The 18,822-nt window shown below is 41.4% G+C and overlaps 1 protein-coding gene across 3 annotated transcripts in view; it reads left to right on the top strand.

The window, feature by feature from the left end:
- st3gal2 (ST3 beta-galactoside alpha-2,3-sialyltransferase 2) overlaps positions 1-18,822 on the top strand; it is a 461,264-nt gene that overhangs the window by 216,309 nt on the left and 226,133 nt on the right. For 2 of the 3 annotated variants that reach the window (XM_041191556.1, XM_041191557.1), the window contains exon 3: positions 7,512-7,641. The exons of the other annotated variant lie outside the window; for it this stretch is intronic. The gene's annotated coding sequence lies outside the window, so the exon portion shown is untranslated. The remainder of the gene's footprint in view (positions 1-7,511; positions 7,642-18,822) is intronic. 3 annotated transcript variants of the gene reach the window in all.

Here is an 18,822-nt window from a genome sequence, read left to right as displayed (position 1 = left end):
GTCAGTGCAGAGCACATCATGCTCTGTTTCATTTTGTTCCTGGAAAGCCGCTAAGCTGCTCTTGAAATGGATTCCACTGAGGATTCTCAGCTGCAATTCTTGGACTGAGATTCTACTTTTGGCAGTAAATTGTCCCAGGTTGTGCTGAAACTGCAGTTAGTATGGAACATTTAACCCTTCTCAATCTAGAAGTATGTAGTATTGGTTTTATTTTTCAGGCTTTCAAAGAAAATTTTAAATAAAACGGCTTTCTCAGCAAGATTCAAGGCACAACTCCCAATGCGCATCCTTTGCCCATTTAGGGTGGCAGTAGAGACGTTACAATGGGACTATGTCCCTGAACTATCACCTTGCTCCTGACTGCCATCCAGTGACCCCTGGTGGAATGTACCAGTGTGATGTTGGGACAACGAAGGATTAGAAAGAAAAAATGGTATTTATATAACACCTTCCATGTCCTCAGGCTATCCCAAAGCACTTTATAGCTAATAAAGCACTGTTGTAATGTAGGAAACATGGCAGCCAATTTGCACACAGCAAGATCCCACAAACAGCAATGTGATAATGACCAGATAATCTATTTTCATCATATTGGTTGAGGGATAAATATATTCCAGGACACTGGGGAGAACTTCCCTGCTCTTCTTTGAGTAATAGCTCAAAGCTAAGCACCCATGAGGCGCTGTAGGCCATGAGCAACAGCGGAATTATATTCAGCTGAAATCTGTAACCCCATGGCTAGACATAAATGCAATTCCGCAGATACTGAAGCAGTCCATGCCCACATGCAGCAAGATCTGGACAACATTCAGGTTTGGGCTATAAGTGACGAGTAACAATCATGCCACACAAGTGCAGGCAATGACCATTTCCAACAACAGAGAACCTAATCATCTCCCCTTGACATTCAATGGCATTACCATCGCTAAATCCCTTAGAATCAACATTCAAGGGGTCACTGTTGACCAGAAACTGAACTGGATCAGATGAATACTGTGGCTACAAGAGCAGGTCAGAGGCTGGGAATCCTGTGGTGAGTAATTCACCTCCTGGCTCCCCAAAGCCTGTCCACCATCCACAAGGCACAAGTCAGGAATGTGATGGAATATTCTCCACCTGCCTGGATGAGCTCCAACACCACTTAAGAAGTTCAACACCACCCAAGATAAAGCAGCCCTCTTGATCTGTACCCCATCCACCAACATAAGTATTCACTCCCTCCACCACCAACGCACAGTGGCAGCATTGTGTACCACCTACAAGTTGCACTATAGCAACTCATCAAGCCTACTTTGATAGCACCTTCCAATTCCATGCCTTCTATCACCTAGAAGAACAAGGATAGTAGACTCATAGGAACACCATCACCTGCAAGTTCCCCTCCAAGGTCACTCGCCATCTTTACTATATTGCCATTGTTTCACTGTAGCTTGGTCAAAATCATGAGCTCCCACTCTAACAGCACTGTAGGTGTACCTACACTACATGGACTGCAGTGGTTCAAGAGGGCGGCTCACCACCACATTCTCAAGGACAATTAGGGATGGGCAATAAATGTTGGTGATTCTCACATCACACATGGCCCCTCCATGCCAAGCTATGACCCCATTCACCCCACCCCTCATAGCCTCATCATGCATTCTTGGCTGAGAGCCCAGACATCCATTATACTGTTCAAGCAGCTACACCCCAATGAAAACATTGCTTGATTGACTGAGAAATTTATTCTGTTAATTGCACAGTATTTATTTACACAAGATAAAGAGGCTTTCCGTGCTTGCAGTTTCAGCTATTGATTCTTTAAAACATTTATAGGTCTGTAGTGAAAGGAGTTTTTTTAAGAAAGTAGAAAGTTGTGAATAAATTACTTTTTAAAAGCCTTTTCACATGATCTATTGTTACTATAGGGCTCATTGGTTCTGTACGGAGTGTACAATGGGTGAATGGGCATGGAAGTGCCATAGCTTGGCATGGAGAGTATGAGAGGCCATGAGGGTTGGGCAGAGGTGCATAGCTTGGCATGGAGTGTATGAGGGGCCATGGAGGGTGGGTGGAAGGCATAGCTTGGCAAAGAGGGAATGAGGGAACATGAGGTGGCATATGTTGGCATGGATGGGGCATGGGGAGTGTGTGGGGGATAAGGGGGGTGAGGGTTGAGGGTTAGAGGGCTGTTCTTTGTTTTGCCGTCATTATTGCAACTGGGAAGAAGTCCCAGAGAACGGAGGTGGATCTTTGAAACAACCTATTTCGACACTTGCCAGCCCCTGTGGCTGCCGTGGAACTATTTATGGAGGCAGTGGGCCCAGCTCCAGTTAGTACCCACTCCCCTGGAACAAAAGTCCTGTCATTGCAGGCACTTTTTCCCAAGGCAAGCCCAGCCGGGAAATTTCCCAATTCCCGCTACCTGCTTCTAGGATGAAAATCCAGCTCATTATCTGTCAAGAATATCGTTACGCTTTTTAAGCAGTAATTGAGGGAAGTTTGATCCAAGCCCAGAGCACACATTCAGCCAATACAGATTCTCATTAACCTTGGGGCCCTGGAGAAGACACAGACTAGCACCCTCTGACAAGACATTTGCCAAAAAAAAAGCGTGGAGAAATGCTGAGAAAGGTAAACAAAAATCAGTGCCAAAATGATGCAAGGTGGGTAATTCACAGACTAACACAGTTACAGAGTGTGTAAAACAGGAACAATAACTCAATAATAAGGCGGGGGCATTAACTGGGCATTCACTTGAGCTTACTTATAATAGACACAGACTAAAACACTGCTTGCTTGTCCCTACAACCACACCACCACCAACACCACCACCTTAAACCAGCTTATATTTCACCCCTCTCCTAATATTCACTCAGTTCTGTTGAAGGGTCGTGAGGACTCAAAACGTCAACTCTTTTCTTCTCCGCCGATGCTGCCAGACCTGCTGAGTTTTTCCAGGTAATTCTGTTTTTGTTTTGGATTTCCAGCATCCGCAGTTTTTTGTTTTTAAAACTCTAGTGGTTGAGATTGGAGGTGTATGCTAGTCATATGTAATTCTGTGGCTAAACATAAAAGTGTGCAAAGATTGGCCCCAGTTGACTAACTAGTTCTCTGGAAAAGAATATGGTAACAGAGAACGGTTGCTTTAAGATGAAGGTTGGAAATCGAGGGAAAAAAAAAATCAGACAAAGAAACTACAGCCACAGTAGCCATTGTGAAAAATGGCAGAAAGCAAGAGTAAGTTGCTGCTGTGCTTGGAACCTGAACCACACGACCAGTGAAAGGATGAAGTGGATATGGGAAACATGTTACCTCCCCATGGCCTTGGTGTTGTTGCTCCATACCAGAAGTAAAGCATTTTTTGAGTTGGATAATGATAAACATTTGGATCTCTTTTGGAGTTCTTGGATGAAACTTACAAGAAAGATAATCTGCTAAATGCCTAAGAGGCACTCTAATGCTAGAAATATTGATAGACTTTTGGAAAATAGATGGTCATTCCATAAAGGAACATATCATGGGCTTTAGTAATAAATATAAAATAAGAATAGAAAATGCTGGAAAGTCTCAGCAGGTCTGGCAGCATCTGTGGAGAGGGAAACAGAGTTAGCGTTTTGAGTCTGTATGACTGTTCTTCAGAGCAGTCAGACGGACTTGAAACGTTAACTCTGTTTCTCCCTCCACAGATGCTGCCAGACCCGCTGAGTTTTTCAGCATTTTCTGTTTTTATTTCAGATTTCCAGCAACCATGTATTTTGTTTTTATATCATAGGCTTTAACAGATTTTATAAAAGATTGACAAAGTTCAATTTGGGAACCCCTGGATTAGTACCATCATTTAAGTTGCTGAATTATGCTAAGGTGTCTCATGGACAGGCTCCTGGTTCTACTGTAATAGGTGTTCGGCTCTCAGAAAGGGAGAATTTGTTGGATGTCTGCTGCATTGAAAAATATTCCTGGGGCACCAGTCATTTCTTTCAGCCTTTGTGGAAGAGATGGGACATTCTGCAATGGCACAAAAAAAGGACTCAAAGATTGCCAGATTTTGAAATGACTGGTTGGTGGCATCAATAAAATGGGAGAATTAAAGGTAAGCAGAATGAGGATGAAAGCACGTTTAACAGATCTGGCTATTGCAGTAGAAGACAAAACTGGAGCAACAATGACCGGTGAATGAATTCCAGGAATGCCCAAGTTAACCGGTGCTTCAGGTGTGACTCAATGTATCATTATGCAATGGACTGCCCAAAGCAGGAAGATGGGGTCCTCAAAATGAAAATGAAGATAATGATGAATCCAAACTCGTTTGACTGTACTGTGTAGGTAGTGTTGCACTTCAACAGTATGTGGAACAGATTTGTTAAAATCTGATTCACAAAGTAGTGAGGATCAACACGAAGTTAAATAATAAAAAAGTACTACTTGCTTTAGGCTTGGCACTGACAACATATTGAGCATCCTGTTTCATATAATTCCTGGAGTAGCTGGAATAAGTCATTTTATAAGTAATCAGGTAGAGCTAAATTTTTTTCCAGGGTTCAGAGGTGTATTTCAGTGTGCGAATGGCCACACTTAGTTTATTTTGGAGGGAATCCTCTGCATTCCTGACCCTGCACCGTTTTCTCTAGCCATTTTGCGAGTCAGGAACGCCAGGTGTGCAAAACGCACACATGCCACCACTGAGGTCAGGTTTCCCATTTTAAATGGGAGACAAAAATTAGATTTCCTTCCGCACTCCATTTTTATCTGGTGGTGCGGGGTTTTGAAAGCTCATTAAAAGCACACCAGGTTTGACAGTTTGTGAAGAAAATGGAAAGCCTACTGAGGAGTCTGGAACCTTTTGAATCTTGCTGCTGTCTCTTGTTTTCTTGTATTCTGAAAGGTAAGTGTAAAGTGTTTTCACACTTTCAAATGTTACTACAAAGTGCAGAACTGTAATGTAGATCTGTTTTAATGCAATGATTCATCTTAGGGATCTTTCCTTCAAAGCTATGTTGACCCTTACATTAACCTGCCTTGTGTATTTGTTCACATGTATTAAAGTGCTCTTCCAAAGCACCATAATGCAATGAAAAATGTATCAAATTATCCTGTCAGCTTATGTTGTCATCTTTTCTACTGTGATTTGAATGGCTCTGGCTAATTAAAAAAAAAGTCTGGTTTTGACACTTGAAAAATCCAACCATCTGCTTGCCTATTCTGCTTTGAAATTAAAATTAAACCTGTTCTTTTTTTCCTAGAGCGCAGTCTATTGTTTGGACAGCTGTGGCCATTATCAATGCTTGACTGAACTTATAGTGCTAATAGGTTTCAGCACAAGTAGGTGTTCCATTCATTTGACAATGAATGACAGTTTTAAGAGGTTGTAATAACAGATTATGCCTTTGATGTGATTTCTGGTTTGTTGACACAAGCCGTACAAGATTTTTTGACACATGGTGGAATTCAATTTTTCTCTCGCTGTCAATGACATGCGTGCTTTTTTTAGATGGTAAGAGGTTCCTTTTTCCCCAAGGAATGTAAAATATTTTCCATTGATATTCCATTTAATATGAGAACTGTACATAATGCATACTGGGTGAGTGGCTCTGGAGGATACATTTGAGGAAAAGAGGTGACATGGGTAATCTGAAGGGACATTGAAGATACTTGGAGGGGGCGTAGGGCTAACATGGGCGCTCTTAAGGGGCATAGATTTGCAAGAGGATGAATAGGGGTTGAGGGAGGTGGAGTGTGAGATTTTGGAGGGCCTTTAAACAGCTTTGGGAGCTGGGATACTATGTTGGAGAACCAAGGTGGGCCTTCTGACCAGCCTCTCTCCACACCCACGCTCCTCCAGCACTGGTTCACAACTGCACTGCAGATCCAACCCTGGTGTGAAAAAGAATGGCGTGTGAAGTCACACATGGGTTAGGTGTGCAGTTTGTGAGCTGCAAAAGTGCACATTTCAAGTTTTCCCGAGTCCAGTGGAAGATTCGGACCTTCAATAGTAAGCTACCTATTTTGTTGAGTAAACCTTTTATGAAACAGGCACAAATGAAATTTGACATGGAGCATAACAGGCAATGATTTTTGGAAGTTCAGTGGATCTGCAGTTTACCCAATCAGGACTTTATTGTATTCCCTTAGCAAAGCCTCATGTTTCTCAACAGCGTGTTATACAAGTGTTAGTGACATCAGGGGATAGGAATCAGAGAAAAAGCAAATTATCTTAAAGTTACACAGAAAATTTGCTCACCTTATTTGTCGAGTTGCAGGTGTGGTTGATAAAGTGTGTACAAGCTAATAGAAGAGATTAGTGAGAAGTGTGAAATCAGTATAAAGTATTGGAGAAAGCTGCCATGTCCGAGTGAAATCTTTCCATTGGTACATGATTTTAACAAGGTAGTTGCAATGGATCTAATGGTATAGGACAAAGACAGAAATATTTTCATTCTACATTTTGTAGATCTGCCACCACATTTAGTCTTTCTACAATAGTACATAGTAAGGTCAAAAGAGTTATCTCATATAATATCATAGAGAAATGAATAGGACCCAGACCTGGGATACCAGCGAAGATTCTGATTGATAATGGAGGGAATTTTTCAATTGCGAATTCCGAGACGTGTGAAAACCTGATCATCATAATCATGAAAACCACAGTTAAAAGTCCTTTCAGAAATGGACTCTGTGAAAGGAATCATGCAGTGACTGATGAAATCCTGCATCAAAGTTTAGCTGAGCAACCAGACTGCAAGTTGACAATTACCCTGACATAGGTAGATGGTTGCAAGGTATAGTCCCTGTCAATTAGTTTATGGAATAAATCCCAAATTGCCTTCTATGATGTGTGATAGCCCTCCTGCTCTAGAACATAACAGAATGAGTTCCAGCTTTCTGCACATTTGAGTGCATTACATGCAGGGAGACAAAGCTAAAGTCTCAGAGAAAATTCAGAGAGCTCTGAGGCATCATGTAAAACCATCTGAGACAGAACTTAATTAAGGAGATTTGGTGTATTATAAAAGAGATGATCATAGAGAATGAAAAGGCTCAGGTTAGGTAATGATGGTTAGACTGTACGTAGCAAATATGGCAATCAAGCTGTTCAGGTTTATTCCTCGTGATTATACAGAATTAATTACAATATCTTGAATTCTGAGCAGCTAATAGAAATAAATGAGGCTCCTAGTATTTCAAATGCCTGTATGTTTTGTGATAATCAGAAGGTCCTGAGGAATAGAATACTGTAGGGCAGGGGCATGACACACAGGACAGAACTATCACATTCAAAGGCTAATTGCAGCAGCCAAGTTCTCAGTAGTGCCAAGGTAGTGACATTTTTTAACTCAGCTTTGAATACCAATGTCCTTATTCCAAATTTAGTTTTTCGTCTAATTGAGAAGCTTAAGTGAAGAAGCAAGGCATGTAGTGCAGAGCACACAAAGGCTGTAAGGAGGCGCTGAGGTATATCAGGAAGTTGTACAAAGGAGTGTCATAATGTAGAAAAATGACATTTTCTTCTCCCTCTCTTTGTTTCTCCATAGGGCCATACAGATGGCTTGTCCCTGATTAACCCAACGATAGCTCCGAGCCACCCATCTGGGTGTAACAGTGATAGAGCGTGGAGCAGTACAGAATAGTTTGCTGCACTCTGAAAAGTGGGAGATCACACAGGTAAAACTGCAGATATTTAATGTATGTACTAAACAAAATCTAGAGTGAAAAGGGGTGCAGCACATTAGGTGACATGCCATTCAGGTATGTGGATGGACATGACAGAACATAGAGGAGCTGTGCAATCAGCAACTCACCCTTAGCTAGAGTTTTCTCTATGATGCGCTTAACTAATCAATTCAAATTGCTTTCACTGCCACCTCCTGCGACTGATATGTTTCATTCAATTCTTATACGGTTCCAAATATTCTTCACAATGGCTTAAGGACAAAGTATAGAACCTAAAGCTCCTGTACAATTATTACATCATGGAGTTACCTCCCACCACCCTTTAATCCTCTACTTCAAGGAACACTGAGGCCATATAAGACTTTACTTAAAATAATCTCTCTTCTATTTTATCAGCGATGTTAACCTATTTATTTTAAATAGTTAATGCCTCCATTAAAATCGTAGAGAAAAGAGTTTGAGATCATCGCATTATGTGAAAAAGACATAAAGCAGTTATTAATGTCTATGACCCTCAAATCACTTACTGTACTTCAATTATAGTTACAAAATCTCTAATTTGTACTTCCAGGTATTTTTCTGTATCAGTATCCAAGTACCATTTGTATTGGTATCAGCATCTCAACCCTGAAATTCCTGGGGCTGAAGAGGGTGGAACAGTTCACTTCTGCCCGAAGAGGGGTATCAGATTAGGGACCTGACCCCCAATTCCTCTGTCATGTTTGCCCTGGCCATTTAAATTCCAAATGTACTACCAACCATCCCCTTCCTATCACCACATCCCTGACCCACATCATCAGAGGAATATGTCGAGAATCTTATCCTTTGAAATGCCTCAACTGAACTCACATCATCCCCTGAGGCCTTTTAAAGGCCCCAAACTTTTAATAGACTGAGGTAATTAATCCCAGAGTGCACCTTGACTGGAAGCAGGATCTGCTTTTCAAGAAGAGGGTGAAAAATAATTATTTTTTTCCCAATCTTTTTGGGTTCAGGAGTTCCCAGGTAGAAGAACACTGGGCTGCTGTGCCTTCCAGAGTCGGAAGCCACTGATACAATTCTTTAGGCCACAACTATGGGATTTCGGGTGGGTCTATGGCTCCCTGTGTGAGAGAGCTGGGTTTCAGTCAGTTGCACTTACAGTAGTGGATCAGATCCCAGGAGCTTAGGAGTCATTGCTTCAGTATTAGTATATAATGCATGTATCTGCAGGTTTGTACCTGTATTTTGTATAATAGCTGCAAAGGATATATTATATCTCTATCAGCTTATCGTATATGTCAGTGTACTTTGTTAGTATCTGTGCATTATACCTGTATCATTATATTGTATTGGCAACAACAGGGAGCTGAAGTGAACCCTTATGTTTTCTGTGGAAGACAGCAGACAAAGGGTTGGTTAGTGCTGAGGATAGATCGATACTCAGGAGTTTTACTTTAATGATTATCCACATGGCATCCAATGGTATACTATATGCAGTACACACATTGCACAGAATCTCACTTAATATATTTGATAAATAGAATTCCATACCCTGCAAATTCTATGCAAAGGCTATGGGCCCTGACAATATTCTGGCAATAGTATGAAAGATTTCTGCTCCAGAACTTGCCGCGCCCCTAGCCAAGCTGTTTCAGCTACAACACTGGTCTACCCGGCAATATGGAAAAATGCCCAGATATGTCTTGTATATAAAAAGCAGGACAAATCCAACCCAGCCAATTACCATCAGTCTATTCTCAGTCATCAGTAAAGTGATGGAAGGGGTCATCAACAGTGCTATCAAGTGGCACTTGCTTAGCAATAACCTGCTCATCGTTGCTCAATTTGGGTTCCGCCAGGATCACTCAGCTCCTGACCTCATTACAGCCTTAGTTCAAACATGGACAAAAGAGCTCAACTCCAGAGGTGAGGTGAGAATGACTGCCCTTGACATCAAGGCCGTCTTTTACCAAGCGTGGCATCAAGGAGCCCTAGCAAAACTGGAGTCAATGGGAATCGGGGGGGGAAACCCTCCACTGACTGGAGTCATACCTAGTACAAAGGAAGGTGGTTGTGACTATTGGAGGTCAATCCTTTCCGTTCCAGGACATCACTGCAGGAGTTCTTCAGCATAGTCTCCTTGGCCCAACCAGTTGCATCATCAATGACCTTCCTTCCATCATAATGTCAGAAATGGGGATGTTCACTGATAAATGCACATGTTCAGCACCGTTCGCGACTCCTCAGATACTGAAGCAGCCCATAACAAATGCAACAAGACCTGGTCAATATCCAGGCTTGGGTTGACAATTGGCAAGTAACATTCGCACCACACAAGTGCCAGACAATGACCATCTCCAACAAGAGAGAATGTAACCATCGCTCCTTGACATTCAATGGTATTACCATCACTGAATTCCCCACTATCAACATCCTGGGGGTTACATTGACCAGAAATTAAACTGGACTAGCCATAGAAATACTGTGGTTCCAAGAGCAGACAGATGTGAGGGGTGTGGAACACTCTCCACTTGCCTGGATGAATACAGCTCCAGCAACACTGAGGAAGCTTGACACCATCCAGAACAAAGCAACTTGCTTGATTTGCACCTAATCCACAAACATTTACTTCCTCCACCACTGACGCACAGTGGCAGCAGCATGTACCAACTATAGGAACTCCCCAAGGTTCTTTCAACAGCATTTTCCAAACCCACAACGACTAGCACCTAGAAGGACAAGGGCAGCAGACACATGGGAACACCACAACCTGGAGTTCCCCTCCAAGCCACTCACTATCCTGACTTGGAAATACTATGGCTAAGTCAAAATTCTGGAACTCCTTCCCTAACAGGACTATGAGTGTACCTACACCACATGGACTGTAGGTGTTCAAGAAGGCAGCTCACTACCACCTTCTCAAGGGCAAATAGGGATAAGCAATAAATACTGGCCTAGCCAGTGACATCCATATCCCATGAATGAGTAAAAAAAATTCACTGCCTCCACAAGAGCCAGTGTTGCTACTGTTGAAGCATTTTCAACAAACTTTTTTTATTTTCTTAGCTCCCAGACTAAAGATCAATATTTCCCATTTTCACCCATAAGAAATATTATGAAACCTGCTGGAACCTAGGAGCATAGGAGCAGGAGGAGGCCATTCATCCCATTGAACCTGCTCCGCCATTCAATATGATCATGGTTGATCATCCACTTCAAAGCCTTTTTCCCACACTATCCCCATATCCCTTTATGTCATTGGTATTTAGAAATCTGTCAATCTCTGCTTTAAACATACTCAATGTCTGAGCTTCCATAGCCATCTTGGGTAGAGAATTCCAAAGATTCGCAACCCTCTGAGTAAAAAGATTTCTCCTCATCTCAGTATCTTCCCCCTTATTTTTAAATTATGTCTCTTGGTTCTAGACTCCCCAACCTTGTCTGTCCCTTTAAGCATTTTGAAGCTTTTAATGAGACCACCTCTCATTCTTCGAAACTCGAGAGAATACAGGCCCAGTTTTCCCAATTTCTCTTCATAGGACAGTCTTGCCATCCTGGAAACAAGTCTGGTAAACCTTTGTTGCACTCCGTCTATCAGCACGTTAAGCATTGTGAAAAAAATTACTATTTTCATGTTCTTTGGGTCACCCAAGGTTTGGAACTTAAGTGTGCATTTCTCCAAATTTAAACTTTTAGGCCTAGATTTTTGTCTACATATTGGGTGCACAGAGTTGGGGAGATTCCCGACTCTGCGAACCCGACTTCTAAAAATAAATTTCAGATTTCTGTTCTAGGGTTGTGGGGTTGCCTGGGAGTCAGGCCAGAAGACCCTAGAACGAGAGCAGAGGATGCTGGGTGCGGAGACAAGCCCCGGTGCTCCAACATTGAGTTGAATTTGAATTTAAAGGACCAGAAAAACATAAAACAGCCCTCACCTCTCACACCCCCCACACACTCCCCATGCCCCATCCATGCCAACCCATGACCTACCCACTCCCATGTCTCCTCATATTTCCATACCAACCCATGCCCATTTGCCTACCCCGGCCCCTCATACACTCCATACTAACATTGCCTCTCTGCCAACCCCATGACCTTTTATAGCTGCTATACCAACTTAGTGCCAACCCATACCCCCCATCCCACCACCCTTTCTCCTTCCACCTAACGTGTCAACTCATGCAGTATCCACCGCAATATCTATGCTGAGATTAAATAAAATAGTTCCAAGTATCTATTACAAACTTTATTTTAAAAGATGCTTTCATTCATAAAAATTCATTTACTACATTTACATTCTTTAAACTACATTATCCTTTACAACAACAAAGTTTTAACTCAATTGCATAATCCCTTCTAAAACAAGCATTGAGATTCATAGTTCTACTTCAAAGAGTTCATAACCACTTGGAGCTGTCAAACAGTGAAATATTAGGCAACCTTCTGTGATAATGGACAGTTGTGAAATCAGTCATGCAGCACTAATCCAGAAATGGAAACCCTGAGGCTAATGCCAACACAAGATTGAAATAGCAAGCAATTAACACAGTTTTTTCAAAAGAGTTAAAGGGCAGGCGTTTTAAGTAGTTTGATAGTTTAACAGCTCTCTTTGACAGTTCATCTTGACACTTTTGACAGTTGTTTTTGACAGTTTCAATGAGCTTCACAGTTCCGATGAGGTCATACATTTTTTATGCACATTCATACCTAATTTTAAAAACCCCAAAGGGCACTTGACTTCTGCCAAAGGGCACCTGACCTTCACAAAGGGCACCTGACCCTACCCCAAAGGTGATCCAGGACCATATCTAAAGGGGTTTCTTACCTCTCTAAAAGGTAACCCTGACTATCCAAATGAATCCACAAAGTTCAGACCTGCTCCTCCCAGGTCTAATCTGTGCATGTCAGGTTTTAGACACCTCTTGCACCAAAATCGCGCCAGTGCAGGAAGCTGCTGATTTCTATGGGAAGCTGCCTCTATGCGAATGCATGAATCCTGACCGGCCCATTCTTGCTCCCATGAAAATGGTAGATGCCATGTTCAGGGGTGGGATGTCTGGATTTGGGCTTCTTCCACCATTTTCTCCACAACAGAGAGGCTTTCCTTCGTGGCGAAAATTCAGGCATTAATGTTTTATTTACCATTGAAACATTCTCTACTTTAGGGTGTTCCATTGTAGGTACTTAACTCCAACATATTAAAAACTAGTATCTAGTCTACTCTCAGTGCCCAATCAAGCTTCACAATTGCTCTGTCTCTTCTTTAGATATAACATAATCTTTTTGTGATAACCTAGCAGGATTAACTGGGATGGGAGTAATACTCACTACATAGGATTTATAATTATTCCAGACTTAATTTGCTTAATATCTAAGCCCAATATATTTAAAAGCCCCACAAGCCTAACACCCAATTTTAAATTCTACAATAATCTAATTAATAACATATTTCTAAATTCTGCAGTACCACCCCACAAGAAATCATCAACAAGCATCATGAAGATCCTTAAAGTTTTCTTTAATGATAGCAACAAAACATTGTGAGATCAGCTTTTGGTTCAACACAATCTACTTTCAGCAAAACAGATCTCACTGAAAAATACCACCCCTTGGAAGTATCATTTGTTTAGTTTCCAAAAATTTCCTTCTACAGCTGCTATCTCTTTAGAAGATTTTAGGAATACTTTTGCCTGCAAAACATTGCCCTGCAGAAATGCAGCTTATATGTCAATTGATCTGTACTCCCCTGTGGATATGTGGTCAAAGACCTAAAAGGATTTTCAAGATTACTTTCAAGTTCTGCAAGTATCAACCCTAATATCTGTATCACTCAGTCAATGTTCAAAACACCTAGCACTATCCATGCTTTAGTCCTAGAAGTCTTATTCCACAAGGACTTTTTCAGTACAAATCCATTTATGTGATAAAGCTCAGCAGGTCTGACAGCATCTGCAGACAGGAACACAGTTAACGTTTCGAGTCCATATGACTCTTCAACAGAACAGTTCTGTTGAAGAGTCATATGACTCTTCAAAAGAACAGTTCTGTTGAAGAGTCATACGGACTCGAAACGTTAACTGTGTTCCTGTCCGCAGATGCTGTCAGACCTGCTGAGTTTTTCCAGGTATTTTTGTTTTTGTTTTGGATTTCCAGCATCTGCAATTTTTTGCTTTTATCTATGTGATAAAGCTGGTTGACTGTTATCTGGTATCTCAGAGTAAACTCTAAATTCCCTCCAATTATCTAATTCCCTTCATTTTTACTGTTGTTAGTTTAGCCTCAAGTTTATTGGCAGCCACCATCATGATCGTTAGGATTTCTGCTTCTAATTCTGTTCAGGGACTGTTCTTTGGCATTTATTTTATTGTTTAATCTACTCAAGCTGCAACCTCTACTTGCATTGTCTGTCAGGACTACTTCCTCTTGCATGTGATTGTTTTCTGATGATAGAGTCACTACAGGACCACAATCAGTACTTGCACTGTGTTTTCTTATACTGCACTCTTTCACCCCATTCTGCCTGTTCATGGACTTCAGTTCTTGGCCGTCATTCAACCAATATTTAAACTTGCCAGTAGCTTTTCCTGCATTTCCCACAATTGTCACATCCCTCCGTTCACTAGAGTGTTCTGGAGTAGAGTACCCACTCTGGGCTATTAGTCTATGGATGTGATAGGTCTATCCTATATGTCATGAACACTCATTTTATCACTATCCAGTCCTTGAGCTTCTGTATTCTGTTCCTCAGGACCTTGATTGCATGAGCAGCTGAGATACAAGGAGTCTTGTTTATTCCTATTAGCTGCTTAGAGTCCCAGATTTTGTAATCAATTTTGATTAATTTTGAGGAATGGATGTAACAGTTTGATTGCATGTTCAATAAATGCTGTCTTATCATGACCTATTACCTTTCCATCACTTATGATCATCTCCTTTATAATACACCAAATCTCCTGGATTAAATTCTATCTTAGATGGTTTTATGTAATGCCTCAAAACTCTCTGAGTTTTCTCCAAGACCTCAGCTGCTGAAAGCCTGTCTCCCTGCATCAAATGTGCAGAAAAATTGAACTATATGCAGTAGATTCTAGAGCAAGGTGACTATCATAGACCACAGAAGGCAATTTGGGATTTCACCCATAAATTGGAATTTTACAACTCCCAGGAGGTGCCATGGCAGTTGATGGAGGATAGAACTGGAGCCAATCTTTACACAATTTTATATTTATTTAGAGTTACACAGTACAAGGATATACTTCCCATAGTTTTTGTCTTGTGTCTATTTTTACCGGAGCTCAATTGAAACCCTAGTTGACATCAACCACCTGCATTCAAATAAATGCAATATACAATTAACACAGATCATCCATGGTATAATTGATTGTTGGAACAGGTTGGAGGGGCTGAATCATCTACGCCTGTTCCCATGCTCCTACTCTTAGTTTCACAATGAATTTAGAGCTCAACAGTGCTTCTGTTCCAAGTGCTCCTCTCTAAACATCTGTTTTGTCAGCATATGAGTCACACTGTTGCAATGGAACTGAATCTGAGTACAGAATGAGGCCATCAAAGTCTTACAACAATTAGTATGGCTTCAGGACAAATTAATTCAAACCCAGATGGAGTAGTACTTTACATTTTGAGAGCTGTTCTTTTTTTTGCAGTAAAGAGAAATCACCAAACGGAATGAGTAATCATTGATGAAAGTCAAAGATATTCCTGATGCATTTCAGATTGGAGCCTTTGGATCATTAAGCCACTGAATACAAATGAAATATACTGGCAAAGACAGCAAAGGAGTTTTGGGCTTCTCTGCTTTTCCAATTAGGTTAAGATTGATCGGTAACCTTCTTTACAGCCTTTGTACAATCATCATGTGTGACTGATTAAACTGTTGTGGAGTTTGAAAGTCCCCGAGTAACAAAGCAGTGCACATGCTTCAGTGCTCCTGGGAGCATGGAAAAGGTAAAAACATTTAATCGATGTTTTAATTAAGTACAAGGTTTTTCTCAGAAAGTGCCTCCTCAACTGAACTCCTTGACAATGACAACTGTCATTAGTGTGACACTTTCTAGAAAAACAACAAACCTTTATGCTCTCCAATTCTTAAATATTTTAAAATTTAGATTGTTCATTGTATGGATGGAAATTGATACATGGGGATTAATTTTACACTGATCAGGCAGGCACGCACTGACCCGATCGGGTGTGAAATCGCGTGAGATGACGTCAGGTGAGCACCCCGACGTCATCCTGCTTGTACAATATTTTGGTCAGCGGGTGCGTGCAAAAGTCGGAAGTGTGCCTGCCGACAATTAAGAGGGCAATTAAGCCCATTAACGGCGCAATTGTCTGTCATTTTGCAAAGCCCGTCCAACCTTGGTGGATGGGCGAAACGGCTAGGCGGCCTTTACATTTTTCATCAAACCCCATCCAAGAACGGGATGAGGTTTCTGTTATTGCATAAAATAAAAATAGAAATCTGTGGACAGCAATTTTATAATCCACAAGCTCAGGTGCCTGATTGTGATGCTTGGACATTTTTTCCTGATTCTAAAAACTTTATTTCCTGGGTTTCAGCTCCCTGAGGCAGCTCTGCTTTCAGGGAGCTTTCTGTCAGCGCTTGCCTGCTTCATCACCCGCCCTCCTCCTGCCCCATCCTTGCAGCACTGAGCTTTTCAATGTGCACTTCACGCTGGCTGACCATTAATTGGCCAGCTAGTGTGAAATTGTAACTCTTTTGAGTACAAACCTGTTTCTATCTGTTTCAGATGAAGTTACATTGTTTCATAGTTTGCCATTGTGAGATTTGAACTCTTGATCTTCGGGTTACAAACCCAGTACCATAACCACTTGGCTATTTAGGCCAAGCCTAAAGAGCAGGTGCTTTACTGTTTCAAGTACAAACCCGTTTCCATCTGTTTCAGATGAAGTTACATTGTTTCATAGTTTGCCATTGTGAGATTTGAACTCCTGATCTTGGGGTTAGTGGTCTGTTTCCCGACTGCTCCCGGACGCACCAATTGTGCCCACTCACTGGGTTGAAAATTCAGGCCATGGTTAATTTGCAAGATTTAGTATATATTATTGGCAAAAAGGCAGACAACTCTTTGTGTGTATGTGTATACAGTATTTCTCTGCGTGCATGTAAAGTTTCCATTGACATAAGAAATTTCGATCAAAATCACACTCCGATTTTGCAATTTATCCTAATATCTTTGAAAAAGAAGCTGGAGTTAACTGCTTTTAGACTTTTATCTTGGACATTTTCGTTGTGATCAAAGACAAATGCTGCTTCTCTGTGAGGTAGAGTGTGCTTTACATATCTAATATCTATACAATTATAATGAGTCCAGGTGTTGAACAGAAAACTTTGTTACAATATTTGACTTACTGGTTATATTATGTGCTCTTACCTGGGACCAGATTTTTGTCCCTACAAAGGGCAAACCTACTTCAGGAGGGTGGAAAAACTGGCAGGCGGGTTCCACATGCAGAAATCCCGCCTCCATTCCCATTGCCAGTAATTTTGAACAGCACGGGAAATGGACCGGGTCTCAAGCCCACATACAGCAGTCCCAATCTTGTTAGTTCCGCTGTGGAGTGGGCAATTTTAATGCCCCGCAATTTCAGTGGATTTGGGCTACTTCTGAATGCCGACATGGTTTACACTGACTCAGAGACATTGTGAACCATGAGGGAGCTGTCATCTGGATTGGGAACCTTTTGACAGGTAAGTTCAAACGTGTTGCCAATTTCACATATTATAATGTAATGCTAAGTTAAATATGTTTTTGATGCAGTGATTGATGATAGGGCCTTGTTCTTAAAAGGTAAGTGACCATTAAATTGACCAGCATTATGAAAGTGGAAAAGTGTTCAGCTGCATTATAGTGCATTATCTAATGGATAAAGTGTTCCCCTGCATTGAACAATAGTGATATTCAGATTTAACTGTGTCATTTGTCCCCATTGATTTATTATTTTGATTCAATGAACGCTCAGTCATCTGTTCCACTGCTTTAACATTTGTGTAGATGGCTGAGCTCTTTGATTGACAGCTCAGCCACTTGTTCCACTGTTTAAAAATTTGAACAGATGGCTGAACTATTTCAATGACATCAAAGGCTTTAATGTATTCTGCTTTGAAGGTTTTGTTGACACAGTTGTGCAATGGAATCCCTTTATTAATGCTTGACTCAGTTCCAAACCCCACTAATGTGTTTAGTGTAGCAGGGATTGCTGACATGGTCATTCAGTGGAATATTATTATGATTGCTTGGCAGAGCTCCAAATCCCATTAATGGTTTCAATTTAGCAGGGGTTGTTGATACAGCTGTCAAGGGGGTTGTGAATTTGTTTACCTTGGCAGTTTTATGACCTTTTTATAGAGTAATGTATGTAAGTGGTTTTTGAATGACTGTTTACCTTGACTGTTTTATGAGCATATCGAAGGCTCCAATGATATTATAGGGCTCAAGAGTTCTGGACATAGAAGATATTGCTTGAGTGGGCATGGGAGTGAGGGCGTTACGGGGGATTATGCTTTTTGTCCAAAGAGCTGAACTGAAGAAGTGGGGTGGGGTGAGGTGAGAGTGACTGCCCTTGACATCAAGGAAGTATGTGACCACGTGTGGCATCAAGGAGCCCTAGCAAAACTGGAGTCAATGGGAATCAGGGGGAAAACTTTCCACTGGTTGGATCCATATCCAGCACAAAGGAAGATGTTAGTGGTTGTTGGAAGTCAATCATCTCAGCCCCAGGACATTGCTGCAGGGGTTCTTCAGGGTAGTGTTCTAGGCACAACCATCTACAGCTGCTTCATCAGTGAATTTCATACCATCATATGGTCAGAAGTGGGGACGTTCGCCAATGATTGCACAATGTTCAACACCATTCGTGACTCCTCAGATACTGAAGTAGTCTGTGTTTATATGCAGCAAGCATTAATGACAACATTTTGGCTTGGGCTGATAAGTGGTAAGCAACATTCCCGCCACACAAGTGGCAAGCAATGACCATCTCCAACAAGAGACAATCTAAATCATCGCCCCTTGACATTCAATGGCAACGCCTGCCTGCTCTCCCTCTCTCTCTCTCTCCCTCCATATCTCTCTCTCTCTTTTACACTTTTTCATGGGTCTAATGAATTGGTAGAAGTCTGCTTGAACACAAGAACATAAGAAATAT

This window comes from Carcharodon carcharias, chromosome 7 (assembly GCF_017639515.1).
Source record: "Carcharodon carcharias isolate sCarCar2 chromosome 7, sCarCar2.pri, whole genome shotgun sequence".
Taxonomy (NCBI): Eukaryota; Metazoa; Chordata; class Chondrichthyes; order Lamniformes; family Lamnidae; genus Carcharodon; species Carcharodon carcharias.
The sequence above is the reverse complement of the archived record's forward strand: the minus strand, read 5'-3'. Positions and strand labels throughout refer to the sequence as shown.